The sequence below is a fragment of the Budorcas taxicolor genome, chromosome 11, assembly GCF_023091745.1.
Source record: "Budorcas taxicolor isolate Tak-1 chromosome 11, Takin1.1, whole genome shotgun sequence".
Lineage (NCBI taxonomy): Eukaryota > Metazoa > Chordata > Mammalia > Artiodactyla > Bovidae > Budorcas > Budorcas taxicolor.
Genome location: NC_068920.1, coordinates 34,579,315 through 34,586,519, shown reverse-complemented (window position 1 = coordinate 34,586,519; position 7,205 = coordinate 34,579,315). Strand labels below are relative to the sequence as shown.

At 39.7% G+C, this 7,205-nt stretch overlaps 1 non-coding gene across 1 annotated transcript; it reads right to left on the bottom strand.

Moving 5' to 3' along the window:
* Positions 1-5,383: 5,383 nt before the first annotated feature.
* LOC128057125 (U6 spliceosomal RNA) lies at positions 5,384-5,490 on the bottom strand. Its single transcript, XR_008200298.1, has one exon. It is a non-coding gene; the product is annotated as a U6 spliceosomal RNA (small nuclear RNA).
* Between the last annotated feature and the right edge of the window lie 1,715 nt (positions 5,491-7,205).

Here is a 7,205-nt window from a genome sequence, read left to right as displayed (position 1 = left end):
ATAGAAACAATAACTAACATATATATATCAAAATCACAAGCACAAACCCAATGTCAATCCCCTCCCAAATAGAAAAAATCAAAACCAAACAAGCTCTCAAATTCATAGTGGTGGATTGTTTCCAATTGCCTATAAATGTTTTGTTGTCTTTTGTCTCAAAGGCAAGAGAAGTGGATGCCCTACAGGTTGATAACAATGTGGGTAATGACAGGACTGAGAAAACTATTCTGTTTCGTCAACAATTTTGCAAATTAGGAAATGAACACCAACTTTTAAAAAATAATTTAAGAACCACAGATTAAACAAAGCAGGGACATGATTCCACCATTTCCACGAAGGAATGGGGTACCACACTTTTTTCACAAAAAATAAAATTTTTATAGTTCTGTTCAGAAAAACATGATTTTATTTTCACAAAAATAAGATTTCTGTTAAAATGTAATGAGTTATTACAGTTATTTTCGAAAAATTAGTAAATATTTCAAAATTATCTCTGCTTTATTAGGTTGGTGCTCAAGTAATTTCAGTTTTGCATTGCTGAACTTTGCCATTTGATATTGGGATAATTTCTTAAATAAATGTGGTTACATTACATATCATTTTAATGCACACTTCTTGCTTTATGTTTTTTATAATGAATTTTTGCTTGCTATTTATTTTCTATGTATTTTAGATTATGGAAATGATGTTAGACAAAAAGCAAATTTGAGAGATTTTCTTATTGGAGTTCAAAGTGGGTCATAAAGCAGCAGAGACAACTCGTAACACCAATAATGCATTTGGCCCAGGAATTGCTAATATACGTACAGTGCACTGGTAATTCAAGAAGTTTTGCAAAGGAGGCTAGAGCCTTGAAGACGAGGAGCGCAGTGGCCAGCCATTGGAAGTTGAGAACGACCAACTGAGAGGATCATCAAAGCTGATCCACTTACAACTACACAAGAAGTTTCCCAAGAATTCAGCATCAACCATCCTATGGTTGTGTGGCATTTGAAGCACATTGGAAACGTGAAAAAGCTCAGTGAGTGGCTGCCTCATCAAGTGACCACAAATCGAAAAGATTCTTGTTTTGAAGTGTCATCTTCGCTTGTTCTATGTAACAACAAGAACCATTTCTTGATTAGATTGTGTTGTGCAACAAAAACGGATTTTATACGACGATTAGTGACGACCAGCTCATTGGTTGGATGGAGGAGAAGCTCCAAAGCACTTCCCAAAGCCAAAATTTGCACCAAAATAAGAGTCCTGGTCGCTGTTTGGTGGTCTGCTGGCCCTTTGATCCACTACAGCTTTCTGAATCCCAGAGAAACCATAACATCTGAGAAGTATGCTCAGCAAATAGACGAGATGCATCAAAAACTGCAAGGCCTAACCGCACGTTGCGCAACCAGCACTTCAAAAGTTGAACAAATTTTGCTATAAAGTTTTGCCCCATCTGCTACGTTCACTTGACCTCTCACCAACTGACTGTCACTTCTTTAAGCATCTCCACAACTTTTGGCAGGGAAACTGCTTCCACAGTCAGCAGGACACAGAAATGACTTCCAAGTGTTTGTCAGATCCCGAAACACAGCTTTTTATACTTCAGGAATAAACATTTCTCATTGGCAAAAATGTATTGATTGCCATGGTTCCTATTTTGATTAATAGAGAAGTATTTGAGCCTATTTATGATTTAAAATTCAGGGTCTGAAACCATAATTACTTTTGCACCAACCTAATAATTTCTAACGTGGTAAATATTGACAGATATACATACACATAAGCTCTCTGAGGCTCTCATTAATTTTTAAGAAAAGTGGTCCTGAGACCCAAAAGTTTGATAAGTGTTGCTATAAAATACTAAGCTTTAAAGTTCTGAACCCTGACCACCTCAGGGAAACTGTTTCTGGTGACATTCAGTATTCACTGTGTAAACTGCCCCTCTGACTCTCCGGGGGCTCCTAACTCAGGACTAGGAAGTGCGCGGGAGTTAAAGGGAGATGTCAGGACTTTCCCGGCTTTAGTGGTTAAGACTTCCCCTTCCAAGGCAGGGGCTGCAGGTTTGATCCCTGGCTGGGGAGCTAAGATTCTACATGCCTCATGGCCAAAACCCAAAAGCAGTATTTTAAAGTAAAAAAAAGTATAAAAAGCAAAAGTATAAAGCAAAACCAGTATTTTAACAAATTGCATAAAGACCTTAAAAAGGGTCCACATCAAAAAAAAACCCAAAAAACATTTTTTTTTAAAGGAGATGTTGAGGAAAAAGATACCTTTAGGAAAACTGCACTCCATTAACTGCCCTTAGGACATACACCGCTGGAGGAGGGAGACCTCGCTCACAGCAAGGCTTTTTGGCATCCAGGACCAATTCCAGCATGCTCGGTCCCTCCTTCTGTGTCCCCAGAGGTCCTGCACATATCAGGCAGGGCACCCCGAGAAAATGAAGACACTGGACCTGGAAGGAGGTGGTGGGTTGTGCAGATCTTAGCTGCCCCAGCTCCAGTGTGGGCAGAGCAAGAGAGGAAGGATAAGATGGACAAATGATAACCCAAGAGTCAGTAATGAGAACACACAAGACACCCCTTGAAGGAATCAGATGATTGGGGAGGAGTCAAAATCCTGCAGGTGTGTCCGAGGGCCAGCAAATAACCGCCTAAAACTCTTCGAGCTGCCCAATTTAAATTCTGAAGCCTGGCAAAATCACAGGTTAGATATTCACAATTAAAGGATGAGGAGAAAAGTACAAAAAAAAAAAACGACAACAGTTCTTTGTATTATGGAATTATTGATACTGTTTCCTTCTTCATATTTATCTATAATTCTCTAAATTTTCCATCAAAGGCATGCATCTTTTAATCATGTGATACATTTTTTCCTTTAAAGGCCAATGATATAAAGTAAAAATTCTACTATTTCTACGGGACTTTGTAGTAGTAGTTCTCCGAATTTTGGATCTCAAGACATTTTTCATTCTGAAAAATTGAGACCCTCAAAGAGCTTTCGTGCTCAGCTTGGTGCTCTCTGATATCCTAGAGGGGTGGAGTGGAGAGGTACTGGTGGTACAGAGGTTCAAGAGAGAGGGGATATATATGTATTTATAGCTGATTCATGTTGTCATACAGCAGAAACTAACACTGTAAAGCAATTATCTTCCAAATGAAATTTAAAAAAATTTTAAAGAGCTTTTGTGTATGTGGCTATGTCTGTCAAATTTATCATATTAAAATTAGAACTGAAAATTTTTTGAAATATTTATTAATTTATCTCAATTAACAGTAATAACCCATTATGTTGTGTTGTTGTTCAGTTGCCAAGTCATGTTCAACTCTTTGAGACCCCAGGGATTGCAGCAGGCCAGGCTTCCCTGTCCCTCATCATCTCCTGAAGTTTGCCCAAATTCATGTCCATTGAATTGGTGATGTCCATTGAATAAACTCATTGTATTTTAACAGAAATAACATTTTAATGAAAATAACTGTATATTCGAAACAAAAAATTGAGAATCACAGTCACAACGTTACCATTTTTGCCAGTGTCTTTACTATCTAACCTAATCGGAGACAGCTGGCCATCTCATTTCTGCTCCCACATTCAGGCTGTTACAAAACCATCTGCCATGTAACCCCTGAGAACCCCACTGAATACTTGTGAGAAATTTTCAGTGAAGAAAGGCAAGTAAGAGCTTAGTTTTATCGTGAAAATGGTTTTGTTCTTTGAACCCTTCCTGGGAAAACCCCAGGTCTTTCTGGACCACTCTTTGAAAACTCTTTTTCTTTATGTTATAAAAAACACATGCACCAACAAATCCCACTTGACAAAAACACTTTGAATTGAGCATATATTTTAACAGATAAGGAATCAGATTTAGAGAGGTTAACCAATTCATGCAACATCACAGACTCAGATTCTTGTCTTTAGTCTCTGAATCCAGATAACCATTCACCTTTTCTCAGATAAGCAACAGCCTGGGACACCCAAAGACTTTTTTACACAATAATTAGAAAGGATAACATTTTCACCTTCCCAGGTAGCCAAACACTGCAGTAAAGAATCTGCCTGCAAGGTGGAAGACCTGGGTTCAGTTCTCAGGTCCGGAAGATCCCCTGGAGAAGGGCATGGCAACCCACTCCAGCCTGGAGAATTCCATGGACAGAGGAGCCTGGTGGGCTACAGTCCATGGGGTCTCAAAGAGTCAGACATGACTGAGTGACGGACACACACACAATATTTTCACTCTAGAATGTGGTGGGCACACAGAGAAGTTACGTAAAACAGAGCATGATGGAGCAGAAATAAGCACAGGTTCAGAAAGACGGGACCCCTGAGTCCTGGACACAGACCACACCTCCACTTTTTGTGTGACTTGACACGAATTTCTTTGCCTCTCTGGGCACAAGGATTGCTACATCTGCAAAATGGGATGATGATATCTTAGCTGCCTGAAGATACAGACTGGCCCAGACAATTGCCCAAGGTCCTGGCTAATGGAAGGGCTGACATTTACCGGCCATCCTGGTCATTTAGAAGTCAGGAAACAGGACTTGCTGAAATGGACTCATTTTAAAAGTGAGTCCCTGTAACTCTTTCCTTTTCTCTAATACTTGAAACTTAGTAGCATTGAAAGCTATTTGAGTCATCTTTCTTATAATGCCTTCAAACTTCATCCAGAAATCTCAATCTTGAGAACAATTCACTGAAATCACTTGCAACTTGGTATGTAGAAATCCATGGCAATTCAACCAGCCTGACGAGTAGACTTGAATGCCTTCTGTTGTGTGGCAGATGTGTAAGACTATAGAGGCATGAGCATCTGATTTTTTAAAACTTCTTTTCTGATACTTTAAAATAAATTATTTACTTATTTGGCTGCCATGGGTCTTCCTGCTGCGGCGCATAGACTCTCTAGCTGTGGTGCTCAAGCTCAGAGCTCCTTGGCATGTGGGACCTTCGTTCCCTATCAGGGATCGTACTTGTGTCTTCTGCATTGCAAGGCAGATTTTTAACCACTGGACCACTAGGGAAGTCCCCTCTTCTGATTTCAATTCTGGACATGCTAATGGATTTACACACTTACAATGCACTGAAGCGCCTTTATTTTTCCCATTTAAAAAAAAAAAATTGCAAAATATACGTAGCATAACATTTACCATTTTAACCATTCTTGTCGTTGTTGTTATAAAATCAACAACTGCTTTAGTTCAGTTCTCTCTGCGTTAACAAGCCTGTAGCGGGCAGTGGCCTGCCGTACTGCTTACAATACTGAGCCTGTAATAGCTGTTATCAAAACATACACCCGTATCACCATAGAAAACAGCATTAGCTACACTTCTTGTCTTTTTTTTTTTTAACTTTATTTTACTTTACAATACTGTATTGGTTTTGCCATACATTGACATGAATCAAAAATATGGAACGCTTCACGAATTTGTGTGTCATCCTTGCGCAGGGGCCATGCTAATCTTCTCTGTATCGTTCCAATTTTAGTATATGTGCTGCCGAAGCGAGCACTACACTTCTTGTCTTACCACAGGTATAAAAATTTAAATATTTACACCCTTGTTTCACCCTGACATGGAAATTTGAGGCCCAGGTCCCAAGTGGGGTCGGGAGGGGTGGTTGGTCAGCAAGGCACGCGTGAGGGGCGCTCCTTGGATGGGTGGGTGCAGGACGAGGCATGAGGATTGGAGAGGAGGGCTGTTGCCCCACCTCCTGGGGTCCCAGCGTTAGAGGCAGACAAAAACAGAAACAAAACTTTGCTCCAAAATTTGCAGGAAAAAAAGGAACCCTGAAAGTTTAAGAGCGCTTGTCCTGCAGGACGGAGGACAGTGACGGATGAGTGAGCTATCGGGCCATGGACATGCCTCCCCTTGCTGGGTCTGCCCTGGAAACTAGATCCTGCCCTGAGACTCAATGATAAGGAATAAGATAAGTATACAAGGTCACACCGTGAGGAGAAAGTTTAGGTTACACTCATACCATTTTTATCATCTTGCTGTTTAAAAAGTTACTTAAAACGATTTCTTTTGCATATAAATGAAAAAGATGAGACTATTTGGTCAACTGGTTTAACCATGTTTAATCATGCAGTTCAGTGGCATGAAGTATGTTCACACTTTGCAAACATTGCCACCATCCATCTCCAAAAGACTTTTCATCTTGCAAAATTGAAACTCCATACCTGTTGAATGATAACTCCCCTTCCCCTCCAGGTCCTGATAAATACCATTCTACTTTCTGTCTGTATGAATGGACTAAGCACCTCATGTAACTGGACTCATACAGTGTTTGTCTTTTTGTGACTGGCTTATTTCACTTAGAAGAAAAGCCTCAGGTTCACTTATGTTCTCATGTGTGAGAATTTCTTTTCTTTTTAAGGCTGAATAATATTCCATTGTATGTATATACCCCACTGGGTTTATCCATCCATCCACCAATGGTCACTTGGGATGTTTTCGCTGCATTTAAGCTTTTCAAGCCTTTGTATACAGGGTAGAGAAACTCAGCTTCAGTCAAGAAAAGAGCAAAACTGAGCTAACAGCAGCAGACGTGGGTCAGAGAAGTATGCTCTGAATTATCTCTAATTTGAGAAGCAAATTCCAGTGTTTAAAAAAAGTCAGGCTTCTGCCTTTGTTCTTTTCCCTTCTCTAAAGAGATATTACTGAATTGTAAGTTTCATAAGATCAGGGAATGTACTGAATTTAAAGAAGGATTGAAGGTACGGCACATTCCACATACTTTGTAGCAAAATTCCTAGCAAATTCCATTACCTTATCTTTGAATACAAAATGTAGTGTGCTGTTAATGATCTATTTTGATCTGAATTACAACATATGACTTTACAACCGTCTTATAAGATGAGCAGGGCGTTTACTTGTGCAATTTTGTAGGTGGAGAAGCTGAGAGCTTCAGCCATCAGCTCACCACCAGGCAACGTGGTACAGGGAACTCCTCCAGAGGTTTTACAGCACCAGCTTCAGCCCTGTCTCTTTGTCCATGTGGCCTGTCGGTAGTCGTGATGACCATTTCAAGTCACTTCCTGAGTACAGTTCCACCACGAGGCACAGAAGTATAAGCTAGACAGTGTAAGGTCCTTCTAACCTTAATATTTTATGTGACAGTTTTCCATGACAGTGAACCCTATTTTTATTGTTATTTTTATTTTAAATTTTTTATTGTAGTATAGTTGATTTACAGTGTTGTATTAATTACTGGTTTATAGCAAA